Here is a 19,755-nt window from a genome sequence, read left to right as displayed (position 1 = left end):
CTCGCACACTTAGTGCTGTACAATTTTAAACCCGCACACTTAGTGCCAATCTTGTCACCGTGTCCATTTATACCCGCACACTTAGTGCCGAGACCAATACCTTATGTATTTTGCTGCCTTTATACATTCAACAATGGCATCATTCCATACACATACATTTCCATTTACACACCAACTCATTTAAACACATTTGCATATATATATATTGATCATTTAAATCAACACCAAATATACGCTTAATGACTTACCTTGTGTTGGGTAAAACAGTCCAAGTCGGCTACTCGATGACCTTCGTCTTTCCCTTGCTTGATTCTCCTTCTTTAACTCCTTGAGCTTAATCAATAAATCAACTAGTTTAACCCTCTTGCTAAACATTCATAATTCAATTACACATGCATATGTATGTTTGTATATTCGCAACCATCCTCACTTATTACCCATTTGGTCAACAATCTAAGCCAAGATAAGGCTTCAATATGGTTGCCTCTAACCGAATACATGCACACCAATCTACTTCCTTTGGCCGAATATGCATGTCTATGTGGAGGCTAATTTTACACTTAATACTACACAAAAAACAGCATACATTTTCCTAATTAACGATTACATATTGTAGTTCTATACACATCTCTCATTTATTTCATAACCAAACAACATCACAAGCAAATAGACACCTTAAAATAGTATACATGTCATACCAATTCATCATGTGCAAACATATATTCATGTAGGTGCAATGGCGAATTCTCAAGTGGCTTATATCCAAATATACACACATATCCAAAGCTTAAATCTTACTTACCATGCAACATGCATGAATCATACTTATGGATACAACATGGCGAATACCACAACACCATACCGTTTCAATTTGGTCATGGTTAAACAAAGAACTTAGTATCTCATTCAAAAATGCTAAAAGAAAATCTAAGAATCCTCAATCTACCATCACATGAATCATTATCAAGCTTGATATTTAGCATGCAATGGCATTAACACCATATTCACTTTGGCCGAATTTCATTCCCATGACATAACAAAGATTTGGACCATGGGCTAACAAGAACATCAAGCTAGCAACTAAAATATACATGAATCTCATGGCAAAACATCAAACTTACCTTAATCTAGGTACAAGTATGGCCAAACCTCCTCCTAAACCTCTTCCAAACCAACATGAAACAAGAATTCCTTCCTTCCTCCTTAGAATTTTCAGCCCAAAGGAAATGAAAATGATGAACAAAAATTCTTCTTTCTTTCTCCACACTCACGGCAACAAGGGCATCCAAGCTCATCTTTCTCTTCTTTTTTTTCATTTTTTATGCTTATTTTATTATAATACTTCCTACATAACTCACTAGCCAAACATGTTGGAAACATGGTTTCCTTGCCCATCATGCCCACCTTGGCGGCCACTATAGTCAAATTTGGGGAATTTGACATGCAAGGACAACATTTCCTAGTGTGCATCAATAGACCACTTCCACATTTGCCTATCTCAATTCTAAATTTTCTCACACGTCCTTTCTAGTGAAATTCACCTTTATAACACTAAATCAATCATCATAAAATGTCATACATGAGCACACACATATTATAGGCATCAAAATAAATTTTAATTATTTTTATGCCTCGGTTTTGTGGTCTCGAAACCACATTCCGACTAGGGTCAATTTTGGGTGTTACAACTCTCCCCACTTAAGAAATTTTCGTCCCGAAAATCTTACCGTAAATAGGTTTGGATATCGTTCTTTCATAGTGTTCTCGGTCTCCCAAGTAGCTTCTTCTATCCCGTGCTTGAGCCATAACACTTTCACTAGCGGAACCCGCTTGTTTCGCAACTCTTTCACTTCTCGTGATAGGATACTGAATCGGTTCTTCCTCATAACTCATATTAGCTTGAATTTCAATTTCGATGGACTAATCACGTGCGATGGATCGGATCTATAGCGTCAAGCATCGAAACATGGAAGACGCTAGAATCCTTTCAAGTTCGGGGAAAAATCAAACGATACGCGATCGGACCGACTCGTTCAGATATTTCATATGGCCCGATGAACCTCGGGCTCAATTTTCCTTACGGCCAAATCTAAGCACCTTCTTCCAAGGTGAAACTTTGAGAAAGACCTTGTCTCCAACCCGATATTCAATATCTTTTCTTTTCAAACCCGATACGACTTTTGGCGATCCAAGCGACTTTCAAACTTTCACGAATTACTCGAACTCTTTGCTCGGCATCCTTAACCAAATCAACCTCAAGAATTTACCTTCACTAAGTTCAGTCCAGAATAATGGGGTACGGCATTTACGATCGTATAAAGCCTCGTAAGGCGCCATCTTAATACTTGATTGAAAGCTATTGTTGTGCGAATTCAATCAAAGGCGATACCGTTCCCATGAACCATCGAACTCAAGGATACAACATCTCAACATATCCTCGAGTATTTGAATTATCCGTTCGGATTGACCATCGGTTTGGGGGTGAAAGGCGGTGCTGAAATGCAACTTGGTACCCAAAGCTTCTTGCAACTTTTTCCAAAATCGCGAGGTAAATCTCGGATCTCTATCCGACACGATAGAAATAGGCACCCCGTGTAATCTCACAATTTGAGAAACGTACAATTCCGCTAATTTGTCCATTGAAAAATCCGTACGTACGGGGACAAAGTGGGCCGACTTAGTCAATCGATCTACCACGACCCAAACCGCATCCTTCTTACTTGCTGACAATGGCAGTCCGGATACAAAGTCCATTGTGACTCGATCCCATTTCCACTCGGGTATCGTGATTGGCTGAAGTAATCCTGAAGGCACCTGATGTTCCGCTTTCACTTGTTGACATATTAGACATCTCGAAACAAAGTCGGAGATGTCTCGCTTCATACCATGCCACCAAACCGACGTTTCAATTCATTGTACATCTTCGTACTCCGGGTGGATTGCCATTCGGCTACAATGGGCTTCATTCTGAATTATCGAAATGAGTTCAATTCTTTGGGACACAGACGACTTTTGAACCTTAAACAATCGTCATCGTCGATTTGAAACTCCGAGTCCTTGTTCGAACACATGCAGCCCGTTTTGCAACCAACTCGTCGTCGACTTTACGAGCTTCTCGAATTTGGTGTGTCAATAATGGTTTGGCTTTCAATTCAGCCACTAACACACCGTCGGATCGGACGGACAAGTGCACATTCATCGCTCGTAAAGTGAATAACGATTTACGACTCAAGGCATCCGCAACCACATTCGCCTTTCCGGGTGATAGTCAATGATCACTCATAATCCTTTAACAACTCGAGCCAACGTCTTTGTCGCAGATTTAAGTCTCTTTGGGTCATCAAATATTTGAGACTTTTGTGATCCGAGTATACATGGCACCTTTCACCAAATAAGTAATGTCGCCAAATCTTTAAGGCGAATACGATGGCGGCCAATTCGAGATCATGAGTCGGATAATTTTTCTCATGTGGCTTTAATTGCCTCGACGCATAGGCCACAACTCGACCTTCTTGCATTAATACGCAACCTAACCCAAGTAGAGATGCGTCACTATAAATGACAAACTCTTTGCCCGATTCGGGTTGCACTAGAATTGGGGCTTCAGTCAAATAAGCTTTCAGTTGATCGAAACTTTTCTGACATTTCTCCGTCCATTCGAACTTAACATCCTTTTGGAGTAAGCCGTCATTGGCGTGGCTATCGTCGAGAAACCTTTTACAAATCGTCGGTAATAACCGGCAAGCCCCAAAAAGCTCCTAACTTCGGTAACATTCCTTGGTGGTTTCCAATCGACTATGGCCAGAATTTTGTTCGGGTCCACCCTGACACCCGATGCGGACACCACGTGCCCCAAAAAGCTAACCTCTTTCAACCAAAATTCACATTTCTTGAACTTTGCGTATAATCGCTTATCCGTAAGATTTGCAAGACTAGCCTCGGTGTTCAAAGATGCTCGGTTTCATCTCTCGAATAGACCAAAATGTCATCGATAAATACAACTACGAACCGATCCAAGTATGGCCTGAAAATTCTATTCATTAAATCCATAAACACCGCAGGGCATTAGTGAGCCCAAACGGCATCACCAAGAATTCGTGAGGACCGTACCTCGTTCTAAAAGCGGTTTTGGGTATGTCCGATTCTCGGACCCTCAACCGATAGTACCCGACCTCAAATCTATCTTTGAAAACATCGAGGCTCCCTTTAATTGATCAAACAAATCGTCAATTCGTGGCAATGGATATTTATTCTTTATCGTCACTTTATTGAGTTGACGATAGTCGATGCACAACCTCATGGTTCCGTCCTTCTTCTTCACAAACAATACAAAGCGCCCATGGAGAAAAACTCGGTCGAGCGAAACCTCTATCCGTCAATTCTTGCAATTGAACCTTCAATTCCTTTAATTCCGTTAATGCCATACGACACGGGGCTATTGAAATCGGCGTAGTACGCGGTACAACCGATGTCGAATTCCACTTCTCGAACGGTGGCAATCCGGTAACTCCTCGGGAAAACATCTGAATACTCACAAACCACGGTACCGATTCGAGTTTCCTTTCCATCTCTTTACTTCCAAACACATACGCAAGGTATGTTTCACACCCTTTTCACATACCTCCGAGCGGTCATAGAAGATATTATCGTGGCGCTCCTTTTAAATCGATGAGACTCGACTCGGACTACCTCATTATTTGCACTCCTCAAATCAATGGTTTTCCTTTGCAGATCCACCTTGCATCATGTACTGGTCACCAATCCATACCAAGAATAACATCGAATTCATTAAATGGTAGAAGCATCGGATCGGTAGGAAACAGATTCTCGAATTGTTAGGGGCATCTCTTGCACACTTTATCAACGAGCACGTATTGACCCAAAGGGTTTGACACTGAATTACGAACTCGAGAGACTCAACGGTAGAGTCTTCTTGGATGCTAAGGTTTCACATACATATGAGTGAGTAGAGCGGGGTCAATCAATGCAATCACAATAGTATCAAAGAGAGTAAAAGTACCGGTGATAACGTCGGGGAGGATGCCTCCTCTCGTGCGCTGGATGGCATATGCTCTAGCAGAGTACGGGTCTCGGATCGGACAGCCGTGTTAGAGGCTCCTCTCGATTACCACCCCTACCTCCAGAGATTCTCGGGGCCTACCTCCACCGTCGTTCCACTAGGTCTTGCACCTTGCGTCTTATTCCTCTCATCTAGCTCGTGCAATCTCTAATGAAGTGGTCCTTGAACCGCATCCATAATGAGCCCTATTAATGAGACTTACCCCAACATTCACCTAGGTGTCGTCTTCCACATTGGGGGCATTCAGGTCTCTCTTGACGATTATTGCCCACACTAGCTACTGAAGTAGCTCGGAGTCCGTCAATGGTCGGGCTCTAATGGAAATTCCCGATCGTCCTCGACTTCTTGGTGTCCTCCACGAACCTCTTTACAGCCGAGAACGGAGCTTTACTCGTCGATCTTTTACGGTAATCTCTTGCTTCAAATTCAGCCTTCTTCTTCTCCTCCCAAGTTCTTCCGCCTTGCGTGCTCGTTCGACTAGTGTCACGAACTCCTTTATCTCCAAAATTCCCACTAGTAACTTTAACTCTTCATTCAATCCTTCTTCAAATCTTTTGCACATCGCAACCTCATCAGCCACACACTCCCGAGCATACCGACTAAGTCTTACGAACTCATGTTCAGATTCGATATGGTCATCCGCCTTGCTTGAGTTCCAAGAATTCCTTACGCTTCGATCGATGAACCGTTGACTAATGTATTTCTTTGAAATTCGGATTGGAAGAAATCCTAAGTAACTCGTTCATTTGGGACTATGGAAATTAAAGTCCTCCACCAATAGTAAGTGAGTCTCTAACAAGGATATAGCACACTTAAGACATTCGTCGGTGTGCATGACAGATTCATCTAACACTCTAATGGTGTTATCGAGCGTAACTCGACCCTTTCGGCATCATCAATAACTATGGCCTTGAACTCCTCGGCCTCACGCTTCCTAATCAAGTCCACGGTGGTTTACTCACCTCACAGGATCGAATCGGAGGCATTGCGGGCTCTTGGGGTGGAGTATTTAAATTCGGGAATGGTTGGACAGCCGGGTTGGTTCGGGCATATTGCGCGACCCACTCATTCATCATGGTGAAGAAGGCTTGTTTCGCCTTCATTTTGATTATTCGCGGATGATCGAGGCTCAACAGGCGGTGTCCCTTGCGCAGGAGCAGCCGCTACACTTTCAACGTCATCCGCCAAGGGTCTCTCTACCGGGTTCCATTGCTAATCAAAACAAAAATTCCAACCGTCAGAAGTCATCACATTATTAAGCGCTAACAATTTGGCATGTATAGCTAGACTCACACGCGCTATGGTAGTCCTAGAACCGACTAAACCATAGCTCTGATACCAATAAAATTGTAACACCCCTAACTCGTGACCGACGCCGGTGTCGGACGCGAGGGGTTAACGAGACAAATCCTCTTAAAGTACCGACCAATTTGGCATTTCTGGACAGGCTGGAAAACTGCGTCACCGTCGCCTTAAAAATCATATCTCGAGTTCCAAAACTAGGAAACTGGTTTTGTAAATTTTCCCTGAATTTAGACTCATATACCCATCCATGGATTTATTTTTAGAATTTTTGGTTGGGCCAATTGGTACAGTTTATTAGTTAAAGTCACCCATGTTACAGGGATTGACTGCTCTGACCTCCGCGCGTTACAACTTGAATATCTTTCTGTAAAGGGCTTTAATACTGGTGCCGTTTGTTTCTAATGAAACTAGACTCAAAATGGAATCTGTACATATAAGTAATGACTCCTAATTCTTTCTGCATAATTTATGGTAAATTTTCAAAGTCGCGACAGGGGACCCAGAAATCGTTCTGGCCCTGTCTCACGAGAACTTTAATATTTCCCAGTATACTGCTCATATGGTCGTTTCGTTTCGTCCTTATAAAAATAGATTCATCAAGGTTCAGTTCCATAATTTACTCACTATTTAATTCTACTTCTACTATTTTTAGTGATTTTTCAATCTCATCTCACTGCTGCTGTCCGCAACAGTTACTGCAGTAGACTATGCCAATTTCATGAATTTTCCTTGGCCTTAATCATCCATCATACATGACACAAATTATGGCCACCTTAACAAAATTTGAGTTTCTAAGACTCGTGGCTATAGGTTCTAGCATCCCACTCGACGACCACATAGGCCATTTTCACATGGCTTAAAGTTTACAACCCACAATTCGACAAAATATAATAGCCTATACATGCCAAATGTTCTTCAACAACAAAAAACAATACCACAAGATTTCAGCCGGTGTGATGACTTCAACGACGGTTCCGAGCACGCAACAATACGAGTCCAAGAGACCTAAAATGGGTGACAAGAAAACACCGAGTGAGTTTACAACTCAGTAAGTCATAAGCATTCGTCAATCCACTGATAAAGTTACTACTACATGTACAACAAATGAGGCTAGGTACTCGTCCATATCGAATCTATACCATAATACCTCGGACCTTTCGGTCCAATCTCGCATCAAGTCATACATCCACATTTCATATTCTACACATTAACTCATTTTCCACCACAACCATACAATTTCAATCATCACATAGATTTAAGGCTTACCAAATTCAACCCCGAGCATGAACATATTTTCTATTCGTCAAGAGCTCGAGGTACTTACCCGATCCGCTGTCCGGGATTAGCTCAATAATGTCGCACACTCAGTGCCAATTGTAATGCAAGAACATATAGTGAATCCGCACACTTAGTGCTATATGTATTCAACTCGCACACTTAGTGCTATATAATCAAACTCGCACACTTAGTGCTGTACAATTTTAAACCCGCACACTTAGTGCCAATCTTGTCACCGTGTCCATTTATACCCGCACACTTAGTGCCGAGACCAATACCTTATGTATTTTGCTGCCTTTATACATTCAACAATGGCATCATTCCATACACATACATTTCCATTTACACACCAACTCATTTAAACACATTTGCATATATATATATTGATCATTTAAATCAACACCAAATATACGCTTAATGACTTACCTTGTGTTGGGTAAAACAGTCCAAGTCGGCTACTCGATGACCTTCGTCTTTCCCTTGCTTGATTCTCCTTCTTTAACTCCTTGAGCTTAATCAATAAATCAACTAGTTTAACCCTCTTGCTAAACATTCATAATTCAATTACACATGCATATGTATGTTTGTATATTCGCAACCATCCTCACTTATTACCCATTTGGTCAACAATCTAAGCCAAGATAAGGCTTCAATATGGTTGCCTCTAACCGAATACATGCACACCAATCTACTTCCTTTGGCGAATATGCATGTCTATGTGGAGGCTAATTTTACACTTAATACTACACAAAAAAACAGCATACATTTTCCTAATTAACGATTACATATTGTAGTTCTATACACATCTCTCATTTATTTCATAACCAAACAACATCACAAGCAAATAGACACCTTAAAATAGTATACATGTCATACCAATTCATCATGTGCAAACATATATTCATGTAGGTGCAATGGCGAATTCTCAAGTGGCTTATATCCAAATATACACACATATCCAAAGCTTAAATCTTACTTACCATGCAACATGCATGAATCATACTTATGGATACAACATGGCCGAATACCACAACACCATACCGTTTCAATTTGGTCATGGTTAAACAAAGAACTTAGTATCTCATTCAAAAATGCTAAAAGAAAATCTAAGAATCCTCAATCTACCATCACATGAATCATTATCAAGCTTGATATTTAGCATGCAATGGCATTAACACCATATTCACTTTTGCCGAATTTCATTTCCATGACATAACAAAGATTTGGACCATGGGCTAACAAGAACATCAAGCTAGCAACTAAAATATACGTGAATCTCATGGCAAAACATCAAACTTACCTTAATCTAGGTACAAGTATGGCCAAACCTCCTCCTAAACCTCTTCCAAACCAACATGAAACAAGAATTCCTTCCTTCCTCCTTAGAATTTTCAGCCCAAAGGAAATGAAAATGATGAACAAAAATTCTTCTTTCTTTCTCCACACTCACGGCAACAAGGGCATCCAAGCTCATCTTTCTCTTTTTTTTTCATTTTTATGCTTATTTTTATTATAATACTTCCTACATAACTCACTAGCCAAACATGTTGGAAACATGTTTTCCTTGCCCATCATGCCCACCTTGGCGGCCACTATAGTCAAATTTGGGGAATTTGACATGCAAGGACAACATTTCCTAGTGTGCATCAATAGACCACTTCCACATTTGCCTATCTCAATTCTAAATTTTCTCACACAAGTCCTTTCTAGTGAAATTCACCTTTATAACACTAAATCAATCATCATAAAATGTCATACATGAGCACACATATTATAGGCATCAAAATAAATTTTAATTATTTTTATGCCTCGGTTTTGTGGTCCCGAAACCACATTCCGACTAGGGTCAATTTTGGTCATTCTGAAGTGCTCGGTGGGTCTTGAGATCGGGTCACATGTCTAACGTTGAAGCTAGAGAGGCACCGGCTTCACCTAAGACTTGGACTGGGTCTTACAATAGGGCGGTCAGGGATGACGTACTGTCCCAAGCCATGTTGAAAATTTTGGAAAGGGTTGCTGGGCCCAATAATGGTACTGCGGGCCGTGGGGCAGTTATGGAACGACTTCGGTCCAATGGGGCTAAGATTTTAAGGGGTATTGCTGGAGTTGCCCCGAATGTGGCTGAATATTGGATGGAGGCCACCTAAAGGATCATGGATGACCTCGACTGCACCCCTGAACAAAAACAAAAAGGTGCGGTGTCTTTGCTGCGAGATGAAGCTTATCAATGGTGGTTTACCGTTAAAGAGGGAACTCAGCCCGAACGACTAACTTGGGAATTCTTCAAAATTGCTTTCCAAGGAAAATAAATGGGCACTAGTATTTAGATGCCTGGAGGAGAAAGTTCCTTAATTTAACTCAGGGGGTAAGTCCGTGGCTGAATATGAGGCAGAATTTCTACGATTGAGTTGCTATGCATGAGGTATGGTTGCAACAGAATATGAGCGCTGTGTTCAATTTGAGGACAGCCTCGGAGATAATTTATGAGTTATGATAGCTCCACAGAGGGAGCGAGATTTTGCTATGTTGGTAGAAAAGGAAAAGATCACCGAAGATGTGAAGCGCGCTGAGTGCCAGAGTTGTGAGTTAGATAGGGAGAGGGACAAGAGGGTTTGGGAACCTCTAAGTTCAGCTAGGAGGCCTAAGAAAAAGGCCAGAGTTGATGGGCTGGTTAGAGTTGAGCCCTCTGTTGCTTTTGGGTCACAGCCTTGTGCTGTTTGTGGGAAATGCCATCAGAGTGAATGTTGGGTACGAATAGGGGCGTGTTTGAAGTGTGGATCCTTGGAGCATTGCATCAGATATTGTCTGCATAGGCCCAATCAGATGCAAGCTACTGGTATGGGTACTGTCCACCCACCTAGAGGTGTTCAGCAGCCACTGAGAGGTGTTCAGCAGCCACTGAGAGGCCATGGTCAGGCCAGGGGTGGAAATGGTATGGGTCGTGGCCGTAGAGCATCGGGCAGAGGTGCTGGTCACACTAAGGTGAGGTAGCCAACCCTGGTTTATGCTGCTTATCACTAAGAAGACGAAGATACCCCAGATGTTATTACAGGTACGTTTTTAATTTTTAGTGTACCTTATACTGCATTAATAGATGTAGGATCTACCCATTCCTATATTGCTTGTACTGTTACTGAGAACTTGGGGATTTCGGTTGAGAATACTTGGAGTGAAATTACTGTATTGAGTTCATTGGGGCAGTCCGTCAGAGTTAATAAATTGTTTAAAGACGACCCTTTAAAGGTAAAGGGGTTATGTTCTCGGCAGATCTGATGGAACTCCCTTTTAGAGAGTTTGATTTGATACTGGGCATGGATTGGTTAGTTAAGCACCGAGTAAGTTTAGACTGTACCACTTAACAGGTAGTGCTGAGAACTGAGAATGACGAGGAGGTAGTAGTAATTGGGGAATGACGGAACTACTTGAGTAATGTGATTTTTGCATTAAGGGTTGAGAAATTGGTTTGTAAGGGTTGTAAGGCGTATTTAGCCTTCATCAGTGTTTCAAAATCTGAGGGTTCCTCTGTTAAGGATATCAGAACAATCAAAGATTTTCTGGACGTCTTTCCCGATGTGCTACCTGGGTTACCTCCAAACCGTGAAGTAGAATTTGGGATTGTGCTCCTGCCTGGTATAGCTCTGGTGTCCATCGCCCCTTACAGAATGGCACCGAAGGAGCTTGTAGAACTTAAAGCCCAAATTTAAGAGTTACTGGATTGAGGGTTCATCCGCCCTAGTGTGTCTCCGTGGGGAGCAGCAGTTTTGTTTGTGAAAAAAAAGGATGGAACCATGTGAATGTGCATCGACTATCAGCAATTGAATAAACTGACCATTAAGAATAAGTACCCTCTACCGAGGATTAACGATCTATTCGACTAGTTTCGTGGAGCGTCAATTTTCTCAAAAATTGATCTTTGATCTTGGAACCATCAATTGAGGGTCAAGGAGACTAATGTGCATAAAACGGTGTTTAGGACTTGGTATGGTCATTACGAGTTCCTAGTGATGCCATTTGGATAGACGAATGCACTAACGACTTTTATGGATTTGATGAACCGTGTGTTCCAGCTCTATCTAGACCGGTTCGTAGTAGTGTTCATTGATGATATTCTGGTGTATTCGAAGATTGAGATTAAGCATGATGAACATCTCTGTGTGGCTCTACAGATTTTGAGAGAGAAACAATTGTACACCAAGTTCAGTAAGTGTGAATTTTGGCTCTGATAGGTGACATTTCTGGGTCATGTAGTATTTGCTGAGGGGATTAGGGTTGATCCTCGAAAAATTGAGGCTGTTTTGGATTGGAAGCAGCCTAAGACTGTATAAAAAATTCGTACTTTTCTAGGTCTGGCAGGATATTATAGACGATTTGTAGAGGGCTTTTCGTTGATTGTTGCACCTCTGACTAAGTTGTTGCGTAAAGTGGTACCGTTTAACTGGACTGATAAGCAACAGGAAAGTTTTGAGAAACTAAAGAAAGTTCTGACTGAGGCCCCTATTTTTGTACAACTAGAATCTGGGAAGGAATTCACTGTTTACAGCGATACATCATATGTTGGCTTGGGATATGTGTTGATGAAGGGGGTAAGGTTGTGGCTTATGCGTCTCGTCAGCTTAAGACGCATGAGGTGAACTATTCGATGCATGACTTGGAATTGGCTGCAGTGGTATTCACACTAAAAATTTGGAGGCATTATTTGTACGGTGAGAATTGTATCATTTACACGGATCACAAGAGCCTCAAGTATCTCCTCACTCAGAAGGAGCTAAACCTTAGGCAGCATAGATGGGTTGAGCTGCTTAAGGATTATGACTGTTCGATTGAATATCATACTGGTAAGGCTAATGTGGTAGCTGACGTATTGAGCCATAGGGTTGTTACTGATCTGAGGGCGATGTTTGCTCGACTCAATTTATTCGACGATGGTATTCTGCTAGCCGAACTTCAAGTTAATCTGAGGTGGATTGAACAGATTAAGAGTAAATAGTTGACGCACTGAGCCATAATGTTTGCTCGATTCCAACAGATAGAGAGTGGAGAAACTTCAGATTTGGGAATGAATAGCGAAGGGGTACTTTGTTTCCGTGGGAGAGTCTGTGTACCAAAGGATACCGATCTGAGGTAGTCTATTCTACAAGAAGTGCATAGTAGTCCTTACGCTATGCATCCTGGGGAGAATAAGATGTACTGAGACCTTCAAGAGTTGTATTGGTGGCCATGTCTTAAACATAAAGTTACCAATTTTGTGAGTAAATGCCTGACTTGCCAACATGTTAAGGCAGAGCATCAATTGCCTTTAGGGTTACTTCAGCTTGTTAAGATTCCGCTTTGGAAGTGGGAGAGAGTGACTATGGACATTGTTAGTGGGCTACCCTTAACTCCTTCTAAGAAAGATTCAGTATAGGTTATTGTGGATCGGTTGACTAAATCTGCCCACTTCATACCTGTTTGTACTGACTACTCGTTGCAGAAACTGGCTAAGCTATATGTGTCTAAAATAGTGAGACTGCATGGCGTGTCGGTCTTTATAATATCTAACAGAGATCCTCGCTTCACGTCTCGATTTTAGAAGAAGCTGCATGAAGCACTGGGTATAAGATTGGATTTGTAACATCCCAAAATACGGCCTAAACAGAATAGTGGTTGCAAAACCTTGAATTTGAGGTAAAAGAATTTATTTTGATTAAGTTTTAAGGTTTATTCATTGATTGAATAGTTGTGTGAAAATTTCGTGAAGAAATTTTATGTATAAGTGCCTAATTTGATAATTAGGACTAAATTGTAAAATTAGCAAAATGTGTGTTCTAGATAATAAAGGGGATTAAATTGAAATGGTTTCTTAAAGTGGAGGTCCTTATTTAGTAATTAGACCATTATATTTAAGTTTGGACAAAAATGGGCAAGAATAGGACAAATTTGAAAGAAAAGCCTTAAAGGGCATTTTGGTCATTTAGTAATTAAAAGAATTAAAAAGGGAAAATAAAGCCAAAATTGGTCCATCTTCTTCATGGAGGTTGAATATAGCAAGAGGTAAGCCATGGTTATGGTTTCCAAGCTTTCCAAGCTCAATAGTAAGTTCGTTCTAGCCTCGTTTTTAATGTTCTTTACGTTTTTGGAGTCCCGGTAACTTGATTTAGCTTATTCTAGCAATAATTCATGCTAGGGTTCATATTTGGAAAAATAGCCATAGGTTAAATGTGTTTATTTTGATGTTTATGGTAGAATATGAAGCTTGAAAATATGTTAACCAACTTTTGCTAAGCGATTTTAAGTGAAAACGAGTAAAACGACATAATCGGTAAAAATACCTAATGTTCATAAGTACATGATAGAGTGAGAATATCATGTTGCCATAGAAGGGAAAAATGTTCAACATGTCTTTAAACATAAAAAAAATGGATAAATTTTAATTTCCGAGCCTAGGGGCAAAATCATAATTCTGCAAAGGTTTAGGGGCAAAATTGTAATTTTGTCAAAGTTTGAGTTAGGCAATGTTTTGAATAGTACATTAATTAAATAAGCGAAATATGATGTTTTAGATTCCAGAAAGTGAGATTTGGACCTAGAACGGGAGAAAAATTGAAAATCGAGAAAGTTGGTAAAATGGTCATTTTGGTATCGAGGTAAGTTCATATGTTTAATAAGCATTTAATTATGAATATTTGAATGATAAATTGATATTTTGGCCTTAAATATTTTAGTATTGAGGTTCAAATATAATGATTATTATTCGATAATAATTCAATATTGGAAAGAGAACTTGTATAATTTATATGTAAGACCATATTTTGTATTATGGCTTTGTATGATAACAAGAAAGTATTGACTAGCATAGTTTGATGAGAATAAGTTAAGTTGATGATATGATGAGATTGATAATATAAGTATGTAAGTTGAGTCGTATTTTATTATTATGCAATTATTGTTATTAGTATTGTTATTATTGAGCTATGCGACTAACCTTGAGAATTTGAGCAAGTATGTTTCAGCTATGACTTTACAAGGCATTGATGTCTCAAAGTCCATGGTTGTACCATGGCAATTAAGGAAGAATTGACAGAAAAGTCCATGTTTATAACATGGCATTTAAGGAGGAATTGACGGTTAAGGATACCATGTAAGACCATGTCAAGACATGGCATTGGTAAGGCAAGGATCCCGTGTAAGACCATGTCAAGACATGGTATCGGCATTGATTAAGGACTCCATGTAAGACCACATCAAGATGTGGCATTGGCACTAAGACAAGGATACCATGTAAGACCATGTTTGGAACATGGCATTTGGTCAGACAAGAATACCATGTAAGACCATGTTTGGAACATGGCATTTGGTAAGATAAGGACATCATGTAAGACCATGCCAAGGCATGGCATTGATAAGTTCTACTGTAACAGTCCAGTTGATAAACCATAATTTATACATATTTTTACCCCATGTTTAATGCATTTTATGGATGATTTCTCATTAGAATTGGTGAATTAGATGCTCCTAATGCTTTAGTTCCATATTTTACACTTAGGAGAGCATAGGAGAGCAAAAGGAGCCAAAAATGAGCCAAAAAGGGACAAAACGGACCAAATCGAGAAGATGACACGACCTAAGCCTTGCCACAAGGGTAGCTCACACTCCCGTATCTTTCGAGGGTGTCGACCAAAGCTTTCACGATTCACATCGCCTGGCCATTGACCTACACGGCCGTGTGCAATTTAACGGATAGAACAAGGCTTGGCAATCACGTCACACGGTCGTGGCACACGAGAGTGTCCTTGCCAAGCCCAAGTTAAGTCCAATTCAGAAAATGCCATTTTTGAGGGCTTCTAGGCATTCCAAAGCCTATAAATACACCCTAGAAGAGGAGAAAAAGAGGAGAGAGAGAAGAAGGGGTAATGAATTACCCTAAGGAAGCCGATTGATCCATATCAAAAGCCAGATTCATTATCAAGACTGAAGATCTCTCCTTAATTTCCCTTCAGAAGTTTTGGGTTTTCTTTATGTTTTGTACTCTTTATTCTTCTGAGATGTTTTCTTATTCGGTTATGAACTAAATCCCCTAAATACCTAAGGGGAATGAAACCTAAGACGAATCTTGTTATTATTTTCTGAATCGTATGATAAATATTTAACTTGTTCTTAATTATGTGTTCTTAATTCTTGTTTTGACATCCCAGGATACTGATTCAAGATATGCTCTTATTCAGAGGAGGAATAGACCCTGTCTAAGAGTACTTTTGTCATAATTAAGCAGAGTTGATTGCGCGCTTAGAAATAGGGTGACAAGATTTTACCGGATTAGGGTGAAACCTAATAAGGGGATCCATAGATCGAGTTAATGCAACCCTAGAGTGTTAATTAGAGAAAAGTCTCGGTTATTCAATCTAAGGATTCGATGTATTAGTCTTGAATAGGGATAATAACATAACTTAGGGATCTCTACAGAACAAGTTGAATGAACAAATCGTCCGATTCGGAGTCAGAATAACAAGTCAAGTCTAGGTGGATTTTTCCTTAGGTATTGCCTCAAGTCAATCGGTTTTCCCAAAAGCAATTCCCCAACTCTTTTCTCTGTGCGTTCTTAGTTTAGATAATTAGTTAAATTAAAACAAAACCCCATTATTCTTAGGCTAAATAATAAAAAGACAGTCATTACTAGTACTTTTAGTTCCCTTGGGTACGATATCCTGGTCTTGCCATTACTATACTATTGTTCGATAGGTGCGCTTGCTTTTTCATCGTGATAATAGTTAGTCTAAGTTTGATCTTCATTATAAATATTTATTACTTGTCACGAATCACGCGATCAAGTTTTTGGCGTCGTTGCCAGGGAACTAAAATATTAGGAACGCTCAATTTTTATTACTTTAGGCATTTATTTTTCTTGCAATTTAATTTAATTTTTATTTATTTATTTATTTTTATTATTTATTAATTTATTTTTTTCCTTCTCTTGGCAGGTTTTTATAGTTTATGACTAGAAGAAACCCGTCGGGACCATTACTTTTTGAATAAGAAATCGATCGCACAGTTCATAGAAACCAAAGAGAAATAAGGCATAGCTTAAGATACACGGAGAACGAGCAAGAAGACAATACTCAACCCCCAACCGAAGAGATGGCTGAAAACCAAGGCAATCAGCTACCTCTTGCAATTGCAGCTAATCAAAATCCTGCTCCATGCACTATGTATGATTGTGCTAAACCTTCTTTAACAGGAAATGAGTCTAGCATAGTTAGATCGGCTGTAGCTGCAAATACTTTTGAACTGAAACCTAACACAATTCAAGTGAAACAATGGTTTGGTCAGTTTGATGGTTTGCAGGATGAAGATCCCAACGCTCACTTAGCAAACTTTCTGGAATTTTGTGATACATTTAAAATCAATGGCGTTTCTGACGATGCCATTCATCTTCAGTTATTTCCTTTTTCATTAAGGAACAAAGCTAAACAGTGGTTGAACTCGTTACCACAAGGGTCAATTACTACTTGGGAGCAAATGATCGAAAATTTTTTACTAAGATACTTTCCGCCGGCTAAAACGGCTAAATTACGTAATGATATCTCTTCTTTTGTGCAGGTGGATTTAGAAACACTTTATGATGCATGGGAGAGATACAAGGACTTACTGAGAAGGTGCCCTCACCATGGGTTACCGCTTTGGCTTCAAGTACAAACATTCCACAATGGTCTGGATCCCTCAACTCGGAAAATGGTTGACGCAGCTGCTGGCGGAACCATCAACAAGAAAACACCTGAAGAGGCTTATGAATTCAATGAAGAAATGCCACTGAATAACTATCAGTGGCAAGTCATAAGGACTAAGCCAACAAAAACAGCCAGCGTTTATAACGTCGACTCAGTTACTATGCTGTCAAATCAGGTAGAAGTTTTTAATAAAAAGATTGATGGTTTACTTGGTTCTGCACAGGTACATCCAGTAATGAGGTGTGACTCAAGTGGAGGAGGTGTGCATATAGAATATCAATCCTTCAATCCCACAACCGAAGAGGAACAAGTCAACTATATGGGTAACAATAACTTTAGATCTCAAAATAACTCATATAGTAATACTTATAATGCAGGTTGGAGGAACCACCCAAATTTCTCCTAGGGTGGTCAAGGGAATCAAAAGCCAGAAATTCCTCAGGGTTTTCAACAACCACCTTACCAACAGGAAAAGAAGCTAAATCTTGAAGAGATGCTCTCAAAGTTCATATTAGTGTCAGAAACCCATTTTAAGAATACCGAGATAGCACTTAAGAATCAACAAGCATTGATCCAAGGGCTCAACACTCAGATAGGCCAGCTATCCAAACTAATCTCTGAACGACCACAAGGTAGCTTGCCAAGTAACACTGAACCTAACCCAAGGGAACAACTCAACGCAATTAATACTCAAGATGACGAAGGAGTCATTGAGCCTGAACCAGAACCGAGGCAAGAAACTATGGTAAGCAAAGGGAGAGATGAGGTAGGTCAAAATCAAACAAACCAGTGACTGTCGAATATAAACCTCGTGTGCCATACACTAACGCGACAAGGAAAGACCGCTTAGACGAACAATTCGATAAATTCCTTAAACTTTTGAAAAAATTACATATTAACTTACCATTTATTGAAGCTTTGTCCCAGATACCAAATGCAATGAAATTTTTAAAAGAGATTTTAGTAAATAAGCGGAAGTTGGACGAAGCATCACATGTGGAGCTAAACGTAGTCTGCTCAGCTATTCTAAAGAATAAGCTACCCCACAAATTGAAAGATCTAGGGAGTTTTACAATTCCTTGCTTAATTGGTAGTTTAGATATAAGTCATGCAATAGCTGATTTAGGGGCTAGTATTAACGTAATGCCTTACAAAATGTTTAAGCAGCTAGGTCTTGAGAAACCTAAACAAACTAGGACGAGAATTCAATTGGCAAATAAAACTATAAGATTTCCTAGGGGTATTATTGAAGATGTACTCGTGAAAGTAGATAAGTTCATATTCCCTGTTGATTTTGTTGTTCTAAACATAGAGGAGGATAATAACACCCCTTTGATTTTAGGAAGCGCCTTTTTAGCAACTGCTAAAACAATTATTGATGCTGGCACAGGTGAGCTTACACTTCGTGTGGGAGACGAAACGATCATCCTTCAAGCTCGTAATTATGGCATCACATCAAACATTGAAGGTAACAGTCCACACCAATCTACTAAAACTGACAATATGGCTTTGCAGAAATTAAGCTTCAAAGAAGTTCACGAGCCATGCTCTAGAAATGATAAAGAACACAATCCTGAAGAACGAAGGCTACGGATAGAGGAGCTAGACGAATGGCGAGCAAACAAACTGAGAACACATGATAAACCAAAACTACGCCAAAATAAGCCCGATGTCTCTCCTAATCAACTTAAGGTTGGCGATAAAGTCTTACTAGATGCTGCAGATCCCCACATTGTCACTACCACACCGAATGAGTAAATCCCTCTTAGGGTACTTAGTATTTTTCCATTCGGTACGGTGGAGGTGAGTCACTCTAAGTTTGACACTTTTAAGGTAAACAACACCCGTTTAAAACCCTATTTTGATGAGATTGAAAGCAAGAATGAGGAGTATAAACTCTTCGAACCACCCTGACCATTCACCGGAGAGGTAAGTCAAGCTTAGACTATAAATAAGCGCTTCTCGGGAGGCAACCCGAGCACTAACATATTTTGATTTCTTTATTTTTAATTTCTAACACTTTAAATCATTAACTTTATCTTTTAATTGCAAAGTTTTTCAGCACACATGGCCAGTGCACACAGCGTGCCTAAGGTCAGGCTGCTAGGGAAGAAACACGACAAGTGTGATACTACGTGTGGAAAGGGACATGATTTACCCAAAACACGGGATGCGATAAATCCCCATGGCCGTGTGACATGGCTGTGGGTGAACTTGATAGGTGAACACAGGCGTAGGAATGGAAAAACACGGGCGTACCAGGGGAAGGCTCGATTCTGTTTCTTCAACACGGGCATGAGACAAACCCGTGCCATTAAGCCGTAGACAACAATACAAAGGCATGGTACCCTAACACACGGGCGTGGGAGAAGCGAACAAAGCTAGGCATGA

At 40.1% G+C, this 19,755-nt stretch overlaps 1 non-coding gene across 1 annotated transcript; it reads right to left on the bottom strand.

Annotated features, from left to right (window-relative positions):
* Nucleotides 1-17,203: 17,203 nt before the first annotated feature.
* On the bottom strand, nucleotides 17,204-17,310 carry LOC128292288 (small nucleolar RNA R71). Its single transcript, XR_008282273.1, has one exon. It is a non-coding gene; the product is annotated as a small nucleolar RNA R71 (small nucleolar RNA).
* Between the last annotated feature and the right edge of the window lie 2,445 nt (nucleotides 17,311-19,755).

Source organism: Gossypium arboreum, chromosome 4 (genome assembly GCF_025698485.1).
Source record: "Gossypium arboreum isolate Shixiya-1 chromosome 4, ASM2569848v2, whole genome shotgun sequence".
Classification (NCBI taxonomy): Eukaryota; Viridiplantae; Streptophyta; class Magnoliopsida; order Malvales; family Malvaceae; genus Gossypium; species Gossypium arboreum.
This window is presented reverse-complemented; position numbering and strand designations above follow the sequence as displayed.